General features: G+C 49.9%; 22 non-coding genes across 22 annotated transcripts; all 22 read right to left on the reverse strand.

Annotated features, from left to right (window-relative positions):
* Window positions 1-504: 504 nt before the first annotated feature.
* Window positions 505-695, reverse strand: LOC142995709 (U2 spliceosomal RNA). The gene has a single exon (XR_012961609.1). It is a non-coding gene; the product is annotated as a U2 spliceosomal RNA (small nuclear RNA).
* A 423-nt stretch (window positions 696-1,118) lies between these two features.
* LOC142995801 (U1 spliceosomal RNA) lies at window positions 1,119-1,283 on the reverse strand. The gene has a single exon (XR_012961695.1). It is a non-coding gene; the product is annotated as a U1 spliceosomal RNA (small nuclear RNA).
* Window positions 1,284-1,792: 509 nt separating this feature from the next.
* On the reverse strand, window positions 1,793-1,983 carry LOC142995710 (U2 spliceosomal RNA). The gene has a single exon (XR_012961610.1). It is a non-coding gene; the product is annotated as a U2 spliceosomal RNA (small nuclear RNA).
* Window positions 1,984-2,406: 423 nt separating this feature from the next.
* On the reverse strand, window positions 2,407-2,571 carry LOC142995666 (U1 spliceosomal RNA). The gene has a single exon (XR_012961566.1). It is a non-coding gene; the product is annotated as a U1 spliceosomal RNA (small nuclear RNA).
* Window positions 2,572-3,080: 509 nt separating this feature from the next.
* LOC142995711 (U2 spliceosomal RNA) lies at window positions 3,081-3,271 on the reverse strand. Its single transcript, XR_012961611.1, has one exon. It is a non-coding gene; the product is annotated as a U2 spliceosomal RNA (small nuclear RNA).
* Window positions 3,272-3,694: 423 nt separating this feature from the next.
* On the reverse strand, window positions 3,695-3,859 carry LOC142995661 (U1 spliceosomal RNA). Its single transcript, XR_012961561.1, has one exon. It is a non-coding gene; the product is annotated as a U1 spliceosomal RNA (small nuclear RNA).
* Window positions 3,860-4,368: 509 nt separating this feature from the next.
* On the reverse strand, window positions 4,369-4,559 carry LOC142995749 (U2 spliceosomal RNA). Its single transcript, XR_012961648.1, has one exon. It is a non-coding gene; the product is annotated as a U2 spliceosomal RNA (small nuclear RNA).
* Window positions 4,560-4,982: 423 nt separating this feature from the next.
* LOC142995664 (U1 spliceosomal RNA) lies at window positions 4,983-5,147 on the reverse strand. Its single transcript, XR_012961564.1, has one exon. It is a non-coding gene; the product is annotated as a U1 spliceosomal RNA (small nuclear RNA).
* A 509-nt stretch (window positions 5,148-5,656) lies between these two features.
* Window positions 5,657-5,847, reverse strand: LOC142995712 (U2 spliceosomal RNA). Its single transcript, XR_012961612.1, has one exon. It is a non-coding gene; the product is annotated as a U2 spliceosomal RNA (small nuclear RNA).
* Window positions 5,848-6,270: 423 nt separating this feature from the next.
* On the reverse strand, window positions 6,271-6,435 carry LOC142995652 (U1 spliceosomal RNA). The gene has a single exon (XR_012961552.1). It is a non-coding gene; the product is annotated as a U1 spliceosomal RNA (small nuclear RNA).
* A 509-nt stretch (window positions 6,436-6,944) lies between these two features.
* LOC142995739 (U2 spliceosomal RNA) lies at window positions 6,945-7,135 on the reverse strand. Its single transcript, XR_012961638.1, has one exon. It is a non-coding gene; the product is annotated as a U2 spliceosomal RNA (small nuclear RNA).
* Window positions 7,136-7,558: 423 nt separating this feature from the next.
* On the reverse strand, window positions 7,559-7,723 carry LOC142995654 (U1 spliceosomal RNA). Its single transcript, XR_012961554.1, has one exon. It is a non-coding gene; the product is annotated as a U1 spliceosomal RNA (small nuclear RNA).
* A 509-nt stretch (window positions 7,724-8,232) lies between these two features.
* On the reverse strand, window positions 8,233-8,423 carry LOC142995736 (U2 spliceosomal RNA). The gene has a single exon (XR_012961635.1). It is a non-coding gene; the product is annotated as a U2 spliceosomal RNA (small nuclear RNA).
* A 423-nt stretch (window positions 8,424-8,846) lies between these two features.
* On the reverse strand, window positions 8,847-9,011 carry LOC142995802 (U1 spliceosomal RNA). The gene has a single exon (XR_012961696.1). It is a non-coding gene; the product is annotated as a U1 spliceosomal RNA (small nuclear RNA).
* A 509-nt stretch (window positions 9,012-9,520) lies between these two features.
* On the reverse strand, window positions 9,521-9,711 carry LOC142995713 (U2 spliceosomal RNA). The gene has a single exon (XR_012961613.1). It is a non-coding gene; the product is annotated as a U2 spliceosomal RNA (small nuclear RNA).
* A 423-nt stretch (window positions 9,712-10,134) lies between these two features.
* LOC142995662 (U1 spliceosomal RNA) lies at window positions 10,135-10,299 on the reverse strand. Its single transcript, XR_012961562.1, has one exon. It is a non-coding gene; the product is annotated as a U1 spliceosomal RNA (small nuclear RNA).
* A 509-nt stretch (window positions 10,300-10,808) lies between these two features.
* LOC142995750 (U2 spliceosomal RNA) lies at window positions 10,809-10,999 on the reverse strand. Its single transcript, XR_012961649.1, has one exon. It is a non-coding gene; the product is annotated as a U2 spliceosomal RNA (small nuclear RNA).
* A 423-nt stretch (window positions 11,000-11,422) lies between these two features.
* On the reverse strand, window positions 11,423-11,587 carry LOC142995675 (U1 spliceosomal RNA). Its single transcript, XR_012961575.1, has one exon. It is a non-coding gene; the product is annotated as a U1 spliceosomal RNA (small nuclear RNA).
* Window positions 11,588-12,096: 509 nt separating this feature from the next.
* LOC142995714 (U2 spliceosomal RNA) lies at window positions 12,097-12,287 on the reverse strand. The gene has a single exon (XR_012961614.1). It is a non-coding gene; the product is annotated as a U2 spliceosomal RNA (small nuclear RNA).
* A 423-nt stretch (window positions 12,288-12,710) lies between these two features.
* Window positions 12,711-12,875, reverse strand: LOC142995686 (U1 spliceosomal RNA). The gene has a single exon (XR_012961586.1). It is a non-coding gene; the product is annotated as a U1 spliceosomal RNA (small nuclear RNA).
* A 509-nt stretch (window positions 12,876-13,384) lies between these two features.
* LOC142995715 (U2 spliceosomal RNA) lies at window positions 13,385-13,575 on the reverse strand. The gene has a single exon (XR_012961615.1). It is a non-coding gene; the product is annotated as a U2 spliceosomal RNA (small nuclear RNA).
* A 423-nt stretch (window positions 13,576-13,998) lies between these two features.
* LOC142995642 (U1 spliceosomal RNA) lies at window positions 13,999-14,163 on the reverse strand. The gene has a single exon (XR_012961542.1). It is a non-coding gene; the product is annotated as a U1 spliceosomal RNA (small nuclear RNA).
* Between the last annotated feature and the right edge of the window lie 355 nt (window positions 14,164-14,518).

Below are 14,518 nucleotides of genomic sequence, written 5' to 3' on the forward strand. Positions count from 1 at the left end.
GCGGTGGCCAGAGACAGTGCCCTCCTTCACAGACTTACTAATCTGGCTGATGGTCAAAGACTTCTTCACGGGGAACAAACCACCTCAACCGGACATGATGTCAGGATGCCCCAGGCCAGTAATTCTCTGTATTCTCCATCTGGTTACGCATTCAGATCAAACTCAGCACTCGGACACACCGAGTAAAAGCCACCAAAGTGCCTATACCGCGCGGAAAAATGTGACACCATTGCAAATCTGTTACTTGTCAAGGCATCCGCTTAGTTGCTGGTAAGATGTTGATATCTCTCAGCAATAAGTTCTCTACTAACAATAAAACAAGGTACCCTGTTCTTGGTTAGAAAACTGCTTACTGGCGGAAAAAACCGACAAAGCACAAGGAGCTTAGCTTCGTTCCCATCTAGGGGGAATAGGCAGCATACTCACAGGACGCAGCGGTGCGGCAGCAAAAAGCTGCCGCCAGCGGGACCTTTTCCCGACACCGTTTTCCTTCCTACAGGTCGAAAGAGGTGCACCGTTCCCGGATGTACTGCAATACCGGGTCGATGCGTGGAGTGGACGGAGCAAGCCCCTATTCCATCTCCCTGCTCCAAAAATCAATTTAATATATGGTCCCCGGGTAGGGGACGTATCAGATATTAAACTGATAAGAACAGATACTACACTTGATCTTAGCCAAAAGGCCGAGAAGCGATGACCACCAGGCGCCACAACGGACCCACTGCTCCCCTCTGCCACATGTCTGCATCGCGGTTCTGGATCTTTATGACCAATCGCTAACACCATAGGACCAACTACAACAAAGGAACTTGTCTGTTCAACAGTTAAATATCGCACGACATCATGTCTTCTTGTCTTTTGAAAGACCAAGGGTTACAAAGGTCTTCTCTGCTCGTACCTGTGTTTAGGATGAGCAAAGTGGAGACTTCAAAGTCAAATTGTGCAAAACAGCTCCGTCGTCAACCAACCGGTTTCTGAGTTTTTAGCCACAGAATCCGTGTCGAGCGGGATGGAAGCCAAATGTTGGCCCCTCAAGCCAACCTTACTCGTACGCAGTGTTACCTTTGAACCCCGTCACTGCGTCGTTTTAGCCATCCATTTGTATTGCACAGCGCGATGAGGGGAGAGCGCGAACGCAGTCCCCCACTACCAGAAATTATGCAGTCGAGATTCCCACATTTGGGGAATTCGCAGGTGTCAGCGCCACCGGAGTGCAATGGTTGCGACCTCGCCCTGGGTGAACCGCCTGGTTGATCATGGTATCTCCCCTGCCAGGTAAGTATGTCTTGCGGTGGCCAGAGACAGTGCCCTCCTTCACAGACTTACTAATCTGGCTGATGGTCAAAGACTTCTTCACGGGGAACAAACCACCTCAACCGGACATGATGTCAGGATGCCCCAGGCCAGTAATTCTCTGTATTCTCCATCTGGTTACGCATTCAGATCAAACTCAGCACTCGGACACACCGAGTAAAAGCCACCAAAGTGCCTATACCGCGCGGAAAAATGTGACACCATTGCAAATCTGTTACTTGTCAAGGCATCCGCTTAGTTGCTGGTAAGATGTTGATATCTCTCAGCAATAAGTTCTCTACTAACAATAAAACAAGGTATCCTGTTCTTGGTTAGAAAACTGCTTACTGGCGGAAAAAACCGACAAAGCACAAGGAGCTTAGCTTCGTTCCCATCTAGGGGGAATAGGCAGCATACTCACAGGACGCAGCGGTGCGGCAGCAAAAGGCTGCCGCCAGCGGGACCTTTTCCCGACACCGTTTTCCTTCCTACAGGTCGAAAGAGGTGCACCGTTCCCGGATGTACTGCAATACCGGGTCGATGCGTGGAGTGGACGGAGCAAGCCCCTATTCCATCTCCCTGCTCCAAAAATCAATTTAATATATGGTCCCCGGGTAGGGGACGTATCAGATATTAAACTGATAAGAACAGATACTACACTTGATCTTAGCCAAAAGGCCGAGAAGCGATGACCACCAGGCGCCACAACGGACCCACTGCTCCCCTCTGCCGCATGTCTGCATCGCGGTTCTGGATCTTTATGACCAATCGCTAACACCATAGGACCAACTACAACAAAGGAACTTGTCTGTTCAACAGTTAAATATCGCACGACATCATGTCTTCTTGTCTTTTGAAAGACCAAGGGTTACAAAGGTCTTCTCTGCTCGTACCTGTGTTTAGGATGAGCAAAGTGGAGACTTCAAAGTCAAATTGTGCAAAACAGCTCCGTCGTCAACCAACCGGTTTCTGAGTTTTTAGCCACAGAATCCGTGTCGAGCGGGATGGAAGCAAAATGTTGGCCCCTCAAGCCAACCTTACTCGTACGCAGTGTTACCTTTGAACCCCGTCACTGCGTCGTTTTAGCCATCCATTTGTATTGCACAGCGCGATGAGGGGAGAGCGCGGACGCAGTCCCCCACTACCAGAAATTATGCAGTGGAGATTCCCACATTTGGGGAATTCGCAGGTGTCAGCGCCACCGGAGTGCAATGGTTGCGACCTCGCCCTGGGTGAACCGCCTGGTTGATCATGGTATCTCCCCTGCCAGGTAAGTATGTCTTGCGGTGGCCAGAGACAGTGCCCTCCTTCACAGACTTACTAATCTGGCTGATGGTCAAAGACTTCTTCACGGGGAACAAACCACCTCAACCGGACATGATGTCAGGATGCCCCAGGCCAGTAATTCTCTGTATTCTCCATCTGGTTACGCATTCAGATCAAACTCAGCACTCGGACACACCGAGTAAAAGCCACCAAAGTGCCTATACCGCGCGGAAAAATGTGACACCATTGCAAATCTGTTACTTGTCAAGGCATCCGCTTAGTTGCTGGTAAGATGTTGATATCTCTCAGCAATAAGTTCTCTACTAACAATAAAACAAGGTACCCTGTTCTTGGTTAGAAAACTGCTTACTGGCGGAAAAAAACGACAAAGCACAAGGAGCTTAGCTTCGTTCCCATCTAGGGGGAATAGGCAGCATACTCACAGGACGCAGCGGTGCGGCAGCAAAAGGCTGCCGCCAGCGGGACCTTTTCCCGACACCGTTTTCCTTCCTACAGGTCGAAAGAGGTGCACCGTTCCCGGATGTACTGCAATACCGGGTCGATGCGTGGAGTGGACGGAGCAAGCCCCTATTCCATCTCCCTGCTCCAAAAATCAATTTAATATATGGTCCCCGGGTAGGGGACGTATCAGATATTAAACTGATAAGAACAGATACTACACTTGATCTTAGCCAAAAGGCCGAGAAGCGATGACCACCAGGCGCCACAACGGACCCACTGCTCCCCTCTGCCGCATGTCTGCATCGCGGTTCTGGATCTTTATGACCAATCGCTAACACCATAGGACCAACTACAACAAAGGAACTTGTCTGTTCAACAGTTAAATATCGCACGACATCATGTCTTCTTGTCTTTTGAAAGACCAAGGGTTACAAAGGTCTTCTCTGCTCGTACCTGTGTTTAGGATGAGCAAAGTGGAGACTTCAAAGTCAAATTGTGCAAAACAGCTCCGTCGTCAACCAACCGGTTTCTGAGTTTTTAGCCACAGAATCCGTGTCGAGCGGGATGGAAGCCAAATGTTGGCCCCTCAAGCCAACCTTACTCGTACGCAGTGTTACCTTTGAACCCCGTCACTGCGTCGTTTTAGCCATCCATTTGTATTGCACAGCGCGATGAGGGGAGAGCGCGGACGCAGTCCCCCACTACCAGAAATTATGCAGTTGAGATTCCCACATTTGGGGAATTCGCAGGTGTCAGCGCCACCGGAGTGCAATGGTTGCGACCTCGCCCTGGGTGAACCGCCTGGTTGATCATGGTATCTCCCCTGCCAGGTAAGTATGTCTTGCGGTGGCCAGAGACAGTGCCCTCCTTCACAGACTTACTAATCTGGCTGATGGTCAAAGACTTCTTCACGGGGAACAAACCACCTCAACCGGACATGATGTCAGGATGCCCCAGGCCAGTAATTCTCTGTATTCTCCATCTGGTTACGCATTCAGATCAAACTCAGCACTCGGACACACCGAGTAAAAGCCACCAAAGTGCCTATACCGCGCGGAAAAATGTGACACCATTGCAAATCTGTTACTTGTCAAGGCATCCGCTTAGTTGCTGGTAAGGTGTTGATATCTCTCAGCAATAAGTTCTCTACTAACAATAAAACAAGGTATCCTGTTCTTGGTTAGAAAACTGCTTACTGGCGAAAAAAACCGACAAAGCACAAGGAGCTTAGCTTCGTTCCCATCTAGGGGGAATAGGCAGCATACTCACAGGACGCAGCGGTGCGGCAGCAAAAGGCTGCCGCCAGCGGGACCTTTTCCAGACACCATTTTCCTTCCTACAGGTCGAAAGAGGTGCACCGTTCCCGGATGTACTGCAATACCGGGTCGCTGCGTGGAGTGGACGGAGCAAGCCCCTATTCCATCTCCCTGCACCAAAAATCAATTTAATATATGGTCCCCGGGTAGGGGACGTATCAGATATTAAACTGATAAGAACAGATACTACACTTGATCTTAGCCAAAAGGCCGAGAAGCGATGACCACCAGGCGCCACAACGGACCCACTGCTCCCCTCTGCCGCATGTCTGCATTGCGGTTCTGGATCTTTATGACCAATCGCTAACACCATAGGACCAACTACAACAAAGGAACTTGTCTGTTCAACAGTTAAATATCGCACGACATCATGTCTTCTTGTCTTTTGAAAGACCAAGGGTTACAAAGGTCTTCTCTGCTCGTACCTGTGTTTAGGATGAGCAAAGTGGAGACTTCAAAGTCAAATTGTGCAAAACAGCTCCGTCGTCAACCAACCGGTTTCTGAGTTTTTAGCCACAGAATCCGTGTCGAGCGGGATGGAAGCCAAATGTTGGCCCCTCAAGCCAACCTTACTCGTACGCAGTGTTACCTTTGAACCCCGTCACTGCGTCGTTTTAGCCATCCATTTGTATTGCACAGCGCGATGAGGGGAGAGCGCGAACGCAGTCCCCCACTACCAGAAATTATGCAGTCGAGATTCCCACATTTGGGGAATTCGCAGGTGTCAGCGCCACCGGAGTGCAATGGTTGTGACCTCGCCCTGGGTGAACCGCCTGGTTGATCATGGTATCTCCCCTGCCAGGTAAGTATGTCTTGCGGTGGCCAGAGACAGTGCCTTCCTTCACAGACTTACTAATCTGGCTGATGGTCAAAGACTTCTTCACGGGGAACAAACCACCTCAACCGGACATGATGTCAGGATGCCCCAGGCCAGTAATTCTCTGTATTCTCCATCTGGTTACGCATTCAGATCAAACTCAGCACTCGGACACACCGAGTAAAAGCCACCAAAGTGCCTATACCGCGCGGAAAAATGTGACACCATTGCAAATCTGTTACTTGTCAAGGCATCCGCTTAGTTGCTGGTAAGATGTTGATATCTCTCAGCAATAAGTTCTCTACTAACAATAAAACAAGGTACCCTGTTCTTGGTTAGAAAACTGCTTACTGGCGGAAAAAACCGACAAAGCACAAGGAGCTTAGCTTCGTTCCCATCTAGGGGGAATAGGCAGCATACTCACAGGACGCAGCAGTGCGGCAGCAAAAGGCTGCCGCCAGCGGGACCTTTTCCCGACACCGTTTTCCTTCCTACAGGTCGAAAGAGGTGCACCGTTCCCGGATGTACTGCAATACCGGGTCGATGCGTGGAGTGGACGGAGCAAGCCCCTATTCCATCTCCCTGCTCCAAAAATCAATTTAATATATGGTCCCCGGGTAGGGGACGTATCAGATATTAAACTGATAAGAACAGATACTACACTTGATCTTAGCCAAAAGGCCGAGAAGCGATGACCACCAGGCGCCACAACGGACCCACTGCTCCCCTCTGCCGCATGTCTGCATCGCGGTTCTGGATCTTTATGACCAATCGCTAACACCATAGGACCAACTACAACAAAGGAACTTGTCTGTTCAACAGTTAAATATCGCACGACATCATGTCTTCTTGTCTTTTGAAAGACCAAGGGTTACAAAGGTCTTCTCTGCTCGTACCTGTGTTTAGGATGAGCAAAGTGGAGACTTCAAAGTCAAATTGTGCAAAACAGCTCCGTCGTCAACCAACCGGTTTCTGAGTTTTTAGCCACAGAATCCGTGTCGAGCGGGATGGAAGCCAAATGTTGGCCCCTCAAGCCAACCTTACTCGTACGCAGTGTTACCTTTGAACCCCGTCACTGCGTCGTTTTAGCCATCCATTTGTATTGCACAGCGCGATGAGGGGAGAGCGCGAACGCAGTCCCCCACTACCAGAAATTATGCAGTCGAGATGCCCACATTTGGGGAATTCGCAGGTGTCAGCGCCACCGGAGTGCAATGGTTGCGACCTCGCCCTGGGTGAACCGCCTGGTTGATCATGGTATCTCCCCTGCCAGGTAAGTATGTCTTGCGGTGGCCAGAGACAGTGCCCTCCTTCACAGACTTACTAATCTGGCTGATGGTCAAAGACTTCTTCACGGGGAACAAACCACCTCAACCGGACATGATGTCAGGATGCCCCAGGCCAGTAATTCTCTGTATTCTCCATCTGGTTACGCATTCAGATCAAACTCAGCACTCGGACACACCGAGTAAAAGCCACCAAAGTGCCTATACCGCGCGGAAAAATGTGACACCATTGCAAATCTGTTACTTGTCAAGGCATCCGCTTAGTTGCTGGTAAGATGTTGATATCTCTCAGCAATAAGTTCTCTACTAACAATAAAACAAGGTATCCTGTTCTTGGTTAGAAAACTGCTTACTGGCGAAAAAAACCGACAAAGCACAAGGAGCTTAGCTTCGTTCCCATCTAGGGGGAATAGGCAGCATACTCACAGGACGCAGCAGTGCGGCAGCAAAAGGCTGCCGCCAGCGGGACCTTTTCCCGACACCGTTTTCCTTCCTACAGGTCGAAAGAGGTGCACCGTTCCCGGATGTACTGCAATACCGGGTCGATGCGTGGAGTGGACAGAGCAAGCCCCTATTCCATCTCCCTGCTCCAAAAATCAATTTAATATATGGTCCCCGGGTAGGGGACGTATCAGATATTAAACTGATAAGAACAGATACTACACTTGATCTTAGCCAAAAGGCCGAGAAGCGATGACCACCAGGCGCCACAACGGACCCACTGCTCCCCTCTGCCGCATGTCTGCATCGCGGTTCTGGATCTTTATGACCAATCGCCAACACCATAGGACCAACTACAACAAAGGAACTTGTCTGTTCAACAGTTAAATATCGCACGACATCATGTCTTCTTGTCTTTTGAAAGACCAAGGGTTACAAAGGTCTTCTCTGCTCGTACCTGTGTTTAGGATGAGCAAAGTGGAGACTTCAAAGTCAAATTGTGCAAAACAGCTCCGTCGTCAACCAACCGGTTTCTGAGTTTTTAGCCACAGAATCCGTGTCGAGCGGGATGGAAGCCAAATGTTGGCCCCTCAAGCCAACCTTACTCGTACGCAGCGTTACCTTTGAACCCCGTCACTGCGTCGTTTTAGCCATCCATTTGTATTGCACAGCGCGATGAGGGGAGAGCGCGAACGCAGTCCCCCACTACCAGAAATTATGCAGTCGAGATGCCCACATTTGGGGAATTCGCAGGTGTCAGCGCCACCGGAGTGCAATGGTTGCGACCTCGCCCTGGGTGAACCGCCTGGTTGATCATGGTATCTCCCCTGCCAGGTAAGTATGTCTTGCGGTGGCCAGAGACAGTGCCCTCCTTCACAGACTTACTAATCTGGCTGATGGTCAAAGACTTCTTCACGGGGAACAAACCACCTCAACCGGACATGATGTCAGGATGCCCCAGGCCAGTAATTCTCTGTATTCTCCATCTGGTTACGCATTCAGATCAAACTCAGCACTCGGACACACCGAGTAAAAGCCACCAAAGTGCCTATACCGCGCGGAAAAATGTGACACCATTGCAAATCTGTTACTTGTCAAGGCATCCGCTTAGTTGCTGGTAAGATGTTGATATCTCTCAGCAATAAGTTCTCTACTAACAATAAAACAAGGTACCCTGTTCTTGGTTAGAAAACTGCTTACTGGCGGAAAAAACCGACAAAGCACAAGGAGCTTAGCTTCGTTCCCATCTAGGGGGAATAGGCAGCATACTCACAGGACGCAGCGGTGCGGCAGCAAAAGGCTGCCGCCAGCGGGACCTTTTCCCGACACCGTTTTCCTTCCTACAGGTCGAAAGAGGTGCACCATTCCCGGATGTACTGCAATACCGGGTCGATGCGTGGAGTGGACGGAGCAAGCCCCTATTCCATCTCCCTGCTCCAAAAATCAATTTAATATATGGTCCCCGGGTAGGGGACGTATCAGATATTAAACTGATAAGAACAGATACTACACTTGATCTTAGCCAAAAGGCCGAGAAGCGATGACCACCAGGCGCCACAACGGACCCACTGCTCCCCTCTGCCGCATGTCTGCATCGCGGTTCTGGATCTTTATGACCAATCGCTAACACCATAGGACCAACTACAACAAAGGAACTTGTCTGTTCAACAGTTAAATATCGCACGACATCATGTCTTCTTGTCTTTTGAAAGACCAAGGGTTACAAAGGTCTTCTCTGCTCGTACCTGTGTTTAGGATGAGCAAAGTGGAGACTTCAAAGTCAAATTGTGCAAAACAGCTCCGTCGTCAACCAACCGGTTTCTGAGTTTTTAGCCACAGAATCCGTGTCGAGCGGGATGGAAGCCAAATGTTGGCCCCTCAAGCCAACCTTACTCGTACGCAGTGTTACCTTTGAACCCCGTCACTGCGTCGTTTTAGCCATCCATTTGTATTGCACAGCGCGATGAGGGGAGAGCGCGAACGCAGTCCCCCACTACCAGAAATTATGCAGTCGAGATTCCCACATTTGGGGAATTCGCAGGTGTCAGCGCCACCGGAGTGCAATGGTTGCGACCTCGCCCTGGGTGAACCGCCTGGTTGATCATGGTATCTCCCCTGCCAGGTAAGTATGTCTTGCGGTGGCCAGAGACAGTGCCCTCCTTCACAGACTTACTAATCTGGCTGATGGTCAAAGACTTCTTCACGGGGAACAAACCACCTCAACCGGACATGATGTCAGGATGCCCCAGGCCAGTAATTCTCTGTATTCTCCATCTGGTTACGCATTCAGATCAAACTCAGCACTCGGACACACCGAGTAAAAGCCACCAAAGTGCCTATACCGCGCGGAAAAATGTGACACCATTGCAAATCTGTTACTTGTCAAGGCATCCGCTTAGTTGCTGGTAAGATGTTGATATCTCTCAGCAATAAGTTCTCTACTAACAATAAAACAAGGTATCCTGTTCTTGGTTAGAAAACTGCTTACTGGCGGAAAAAACCGACAAAGCACAAGGAGCTTAGCTTCGTTCCCATCTAGGGGGAATAGGCAGCATACTCACAGGACGCAGCGGTGCGGCAGCAAAAGGCTGCCGCCAGCGGGACCTTTTCCCGACACCGTTTTCCTTCCTACAGGTCGAAAGAGGTGCACCGTTCCCGGATGTACTGCAATACCGGGTCGATGCGTGGAGTGGACGGAGCAAGCCCCTATTCCATCTCCCTGCTCCAAAAATCAATTTAATATATGGTCCCCGGGTAGGGGACGTATCAGATATTAAACTGATAAGAACAGATACTACACTTGATCTTAGCCAAAAGGCCGAGAAGCGATGACCACCAGGCGCCACAACGGACCCACTGCTCCCCTCTGCCGCATGTCTGCATCGCGGTTCTGGATCTTTATGACCAATCGCTAACACCATAGGACCAACTACAACAAAGGAACTTGTCTGTTCAACAGTTAAATATCGCACGACATCATGTCTTCTTGTCTTTTGAAAGACCAAGGGTTACAAAGGTCTTCTCTGCTCGTACCTGTGTTTAGGATGAGCAAAGTGGAGACTTCAAAGTCAAATTGTGCAAAACAGCTCCGTCGTCAACCAACCGGTTTCTGAGTTTTTAGCCACAGAATCCGTGTCGAGCGGGATGGAAGCCAAATGTTGGCCCCTCAAGCCAACCTTACTCGTACGCAGTGTTACCTTTGAACCCCGTCACTGCGTCGTTTTAGCCATCCATTTGTATTGCACAGCGCGATGAGGGGAGAGCGCGGACGCAGTCCCCCACTACCAGAAATTATGCAGTTGAGATTCCCACATTTGGGGAATTCGCAGGTGTCAGCGCCACCGGAGTGCAATGGTTGCGACCTCGCCCTGGGTGAACCGCCTGGTTGATCATGGTATCTCCCCTGCCAGGTAAGTATGTCTTGCGGTGGCCAGAGACAGTGCCCTCCTTCACAGACTTACTAATCTGGCTGATGGTCAAAGACTTCTTCACGGGGAACAAACCACCTCAACCGGACATGATGTCAGGATGCCCCAGGCCAGTAATTCTCTGTATTCTCCATCTGGTTACGCATTCAGATCAAACTCAGCACTCGGACACACCGAGTAAAAGCCACCAAAGTGCCTATACCGCGCGGAAAAATGTGACACCATTGCAAATCTGTTACTTGTCAAGGCATCCGCTTAGTTGCTGGTAAGGTGTTGATATCTCTCAGCAATAAGTTCTCTACTAACAATAAAACAAGGTATCCTGTTCTTGGTTAGAAAACTGCTTACTGGCGAAAAAAACCGACAAAGCACAAGGAGCTTAGCTTCGTTCCCATCTAGGGGGAATAGGCAGCATACTCACAGGACGCAGCGGTGCGGCAGCAAAAGGCTGCCGCCAGCGGGACCTTTTCCAGACACCATTTTCCTTCCTACAGGTCGAAAGAGGTGCACCGTTCCCGGATGTACTGCAATACCGGGTCGCTGCGTGGAGTGGACGGAGCAAGCCCCTATTCCATCTCCCTGCACCAAAAATCAATTTAATATATGGTCCCCGGGTAGGGGACGTATCAGATATTAAACTGATAAGAACAGATACTACACTTGATCTTAGCCAAAAGGCCGAGAAGCGATGACCACCAGGCGCCACAACGGACCCACTGCTCCCCTCTGCCGCATGTCTGCATTGCGGTTCTGGATCTTTATGACCAATCGCTAACACCATAGGACCAACTACAACAAAGGAACTTGTCTGTTCAACAGTTAAATATCGCACGACATCATGTCTTCTTGTCTTTTGAAAGACCAAGGGTTACAAAGGTCTTCTCTGCTCGTACCTGTGTTTAGGATGAGCAAAGTGGAGACTTCAAAGTCAAATTGTGCAAAACAGCTCCGTCGTCAACCAACCGGTTTCTGAGTTTTTAGCCACAGAATCCGTGTCGAGCGGGATGGAAGCCAAATGTTGGCCCCTCAAGCCAACCTTACTCGTACGCAGTGTTACCTTTGAACCCCGTCACTGCGTCGTTTTAGCCATCCATTTGTATTGCACAGCGCGATGAGGGGAGAGCGCGAACGCAGTCCCCCACTACCAGAAATTATGCAGTCGAGATTCCCACATTTGGGGAATTCGCAGGTGTCAGCGCCACCGGAGTGCAATGGTTGTGACCTCGCCCTGGGTGAACCGCCTGGTTGATCATGGTATCTCCCCTGCCAGGTAAGTATGTCTTGCGGTGGCCAGAGACAGTGCCTTCCTTCACAGACTTACTAATCTGGCTGATGGTCAAAGACTTCTTCACGGGGAACAAACCACCTCAACCGGACATGATGTCAGGATGCCCCAGGCCAGTAATTCTCTGTATTCTCCATCTGGTTACGCATTCAGATCAAACTCAGCACTCGGACACACCGAGTAAAAGCCACCAAAGTGCCTATACCGCGCGGAAAAATGTGACACCATTGCAAATCTGTTACTTGTCAAGGCATCCGCTTAGTTGCTGGTAAGATGTTGATATCTCTCAGCAATAAGTTCTCTACTAACAATAAAACAAGGTACCCTGTTCTTGGTTAGAAAACTGCTTACTGGCGGAAAAAACCGACAAAGCACAAGGAGCTTAGCTTCGTTCCCATCTAGGGGGAATAGGCAGCATACTCACAGGACGCAGCAGTGCGGCAGCAAAAGGCTGCCGCCAGCGGGACCTTTTCCCGACACCGTTTTCCTTCCTACAGGTCGAAAGAGGTGCACCGTTCCCGGATGTACTGCAATACCGGGTCGATGCGTGGAGTGGACGGAGCAAGCCCCTATTCCATCTCCCTGCTCCAAAAATCAATTTAATATATGGTCCCCGGGTAGGGGACGTATCAGATATTAAACTGATAAGAACAGATACTACACTTGATCTTAGCCAAAAGGCCGAGAAGCGATGACCACCAGGCGCCACAACGGACCCACTGCTCCCCTCTGCCGCATGTCTGCATTGCGGTTCTGGATCTTTATGACCAATCGCTAACACCATAGGACCAACTACAACAAAGGAACTTGTCTGTTCAACAGTTAAATATCGCACGACATCATGTCTTCTTGTCTTTTGAAAGACCAAGGGTTACAAAGGTCTTCTCTGCTCGTACCTGTGTTTAGGATGAGCAAAGTGGAGACTTCAAAGTCAAATTGTGCAAAACAGCTCCGTCGTCAACCAACCGGTTTCTGAGTTTTTAGCCACAGAATCCGTGTCGAGCGGGATGGAAGCCAAATGTTGGCCCCTCAAGCCAACCTTACTCGTACGCAGTGTTACCTTTGAACCCCGTCACTGCGTCGTTTTAGCCATCCATTTGTATTGCACAGCGCGATGAGGGGAGAGCGCGAACGCAGTCCCCCACTACCAGAAATTATGCAGTCGAGATTCCCACATTTGGGGAATTCGCAGGTGTCAGCGCCACCGGAGTGCAATGGTTGTGACCTCGCCCTGGGTGAACCGCCTGGTTGATCATGGTATCTCCCCTGCCAGGTAAGTATGTCTTGCGGTGGCCAGAGACAGTGCCTTCCTTCACAGACTTACTAATCTGGCTGATGGTCAAAGACTTCTTCACGGGGAACAAACCACCTCAACCGGACATGATGTCAGGATGCCCCAGGCCAGTAATTCTCTGTATTCTCCATCTGGTTACGCATTCAGATCAAACTCAGCACTCGGACACACCGAGTAAAAGCCACCAAAGTGCCTATACCGCGCGGAAAAATGTGACACCATTGCAAATCTGTTACTTGTCAAGGCATCCGCTTAGTTGCTGGTAAGATGTTGATATCTCTCAGCAATAAGTTCTCTACTAACAATAAAACAAGGTACCCTGTTCTTGGTTAGAAAACTGCTTACTGGCGGAAAAAACCGACAAAGCACAAGGAGCTTAGCTTCGTTCCCATCTAGGGGGAATAGGCAGCATACTCACAGGACGCAGCGGTGCGGCAGCAAAAGGCTGCCGCCAGCGGGACCTTTTCCCGACACCGTTTTCCTTCCTACAGGTCGAAAGAGGTGCACCGTTCCCGGATGTACTGCAATACCGGGTCGATGCGTGGAGTGGACGGAGCAAGCCCCTATTCCATCTCCCTGCTCCAAAAATCAATTTAATATATGGTCCCCGGGTAGGGGACGTATCAGATATTAAACTGATAAGAACAGATACTACACTTGATCTTAGCCAAAAGGCCGAGAAGCGATGACCACCAGGCGCCACAACGGACCCACTGCTCCCCTCTGCCGCATGTCTGCATCGCGGTTCTGGATCTTTATGACCAATCGCTAACACCATAGGACCAACTACAACAAAGGAACTTGTCTGTTCAACAGTTAAATATCGCACGACATCATGTCTTCTTGTCTTTTGAAAGACCAAGGGTTACAAAGGTCTTCTCTGCTCGTACCTGTGTTTAGGATGAGCAAAGTGGAGACTTCAAAGTCAAATTGTGCAAAACAGCTCCGTCGTCAACCAACCGGTTTCTGAGTTTTTAGCCACAGAATCCGTGTCGAGCGGGATGGAAGCCAAATGTTGGCCCCTCAAGCCAACCTTACTCGTACGCAGTGTTACCTTTGAACCCCGTCACTGCGTCGTTTTAGCCATCCATTTGTATTGCACAGCGCGATGAGGGGACAGCGCGAACGCAGTCCCCCACTACCAGAAATTATGCAGTCGAGATTCCCACATTTGGGGAATTCGCAGGTGTCAGCGCCACCGGAGTGCAATGGTTGCGACCTCGCCCTGGGTGAACCGCCTGGTTGATCATGGTATCTCCCCTGCCAGGTAAGTATGTCTTGCGGTGGCCAGAGACAGTGCCCTCCTTCACAGACTTACTAATCTGGCTGATGGTCAAAGACTTCTTCACGGGGAACAAACCACCTCAACCGGACATGATGTCAGGATGCCCCAGGCCAGTAATTCTCTGTATTCTCCATCTGGTTACGCATTCAGATCAAACTCAGCACTCGGACACACCGAGTAAAAGCCACCAAAGTGCCTATACCGCGCGGAAAAATGTGACACCATTGCAAATCTGTTACTTGTCAAGGCATCCGCTTAGTTGCTGGTAAGATGTTGATATCTCTCAGCAATAAGTTCTCTACTAACAATAAAACAAGGTACCCTGTTCTTGGTTAGAAAACTGCT

The sequence above is a fragment of the Genypterus blacodes genome, unplaced genomic scaffold, assembly GCF_046128005.1.
Source record: "Genypterus blacodes isolate CSIRO-AG114 ecotype Tasmania unplaced genomic scaffold, CSIRO-AGI_Gbla_v1 ptg000033l_1, whole genome shotgun sequence".
In the NCBI taxonomy this organism is placed as follows: Eukaryota; Metazoa; Chordata; class Actinopteri; order Ophidiiformes; family Ophidiidae; genus Genypterus; species Genypterus blacodes.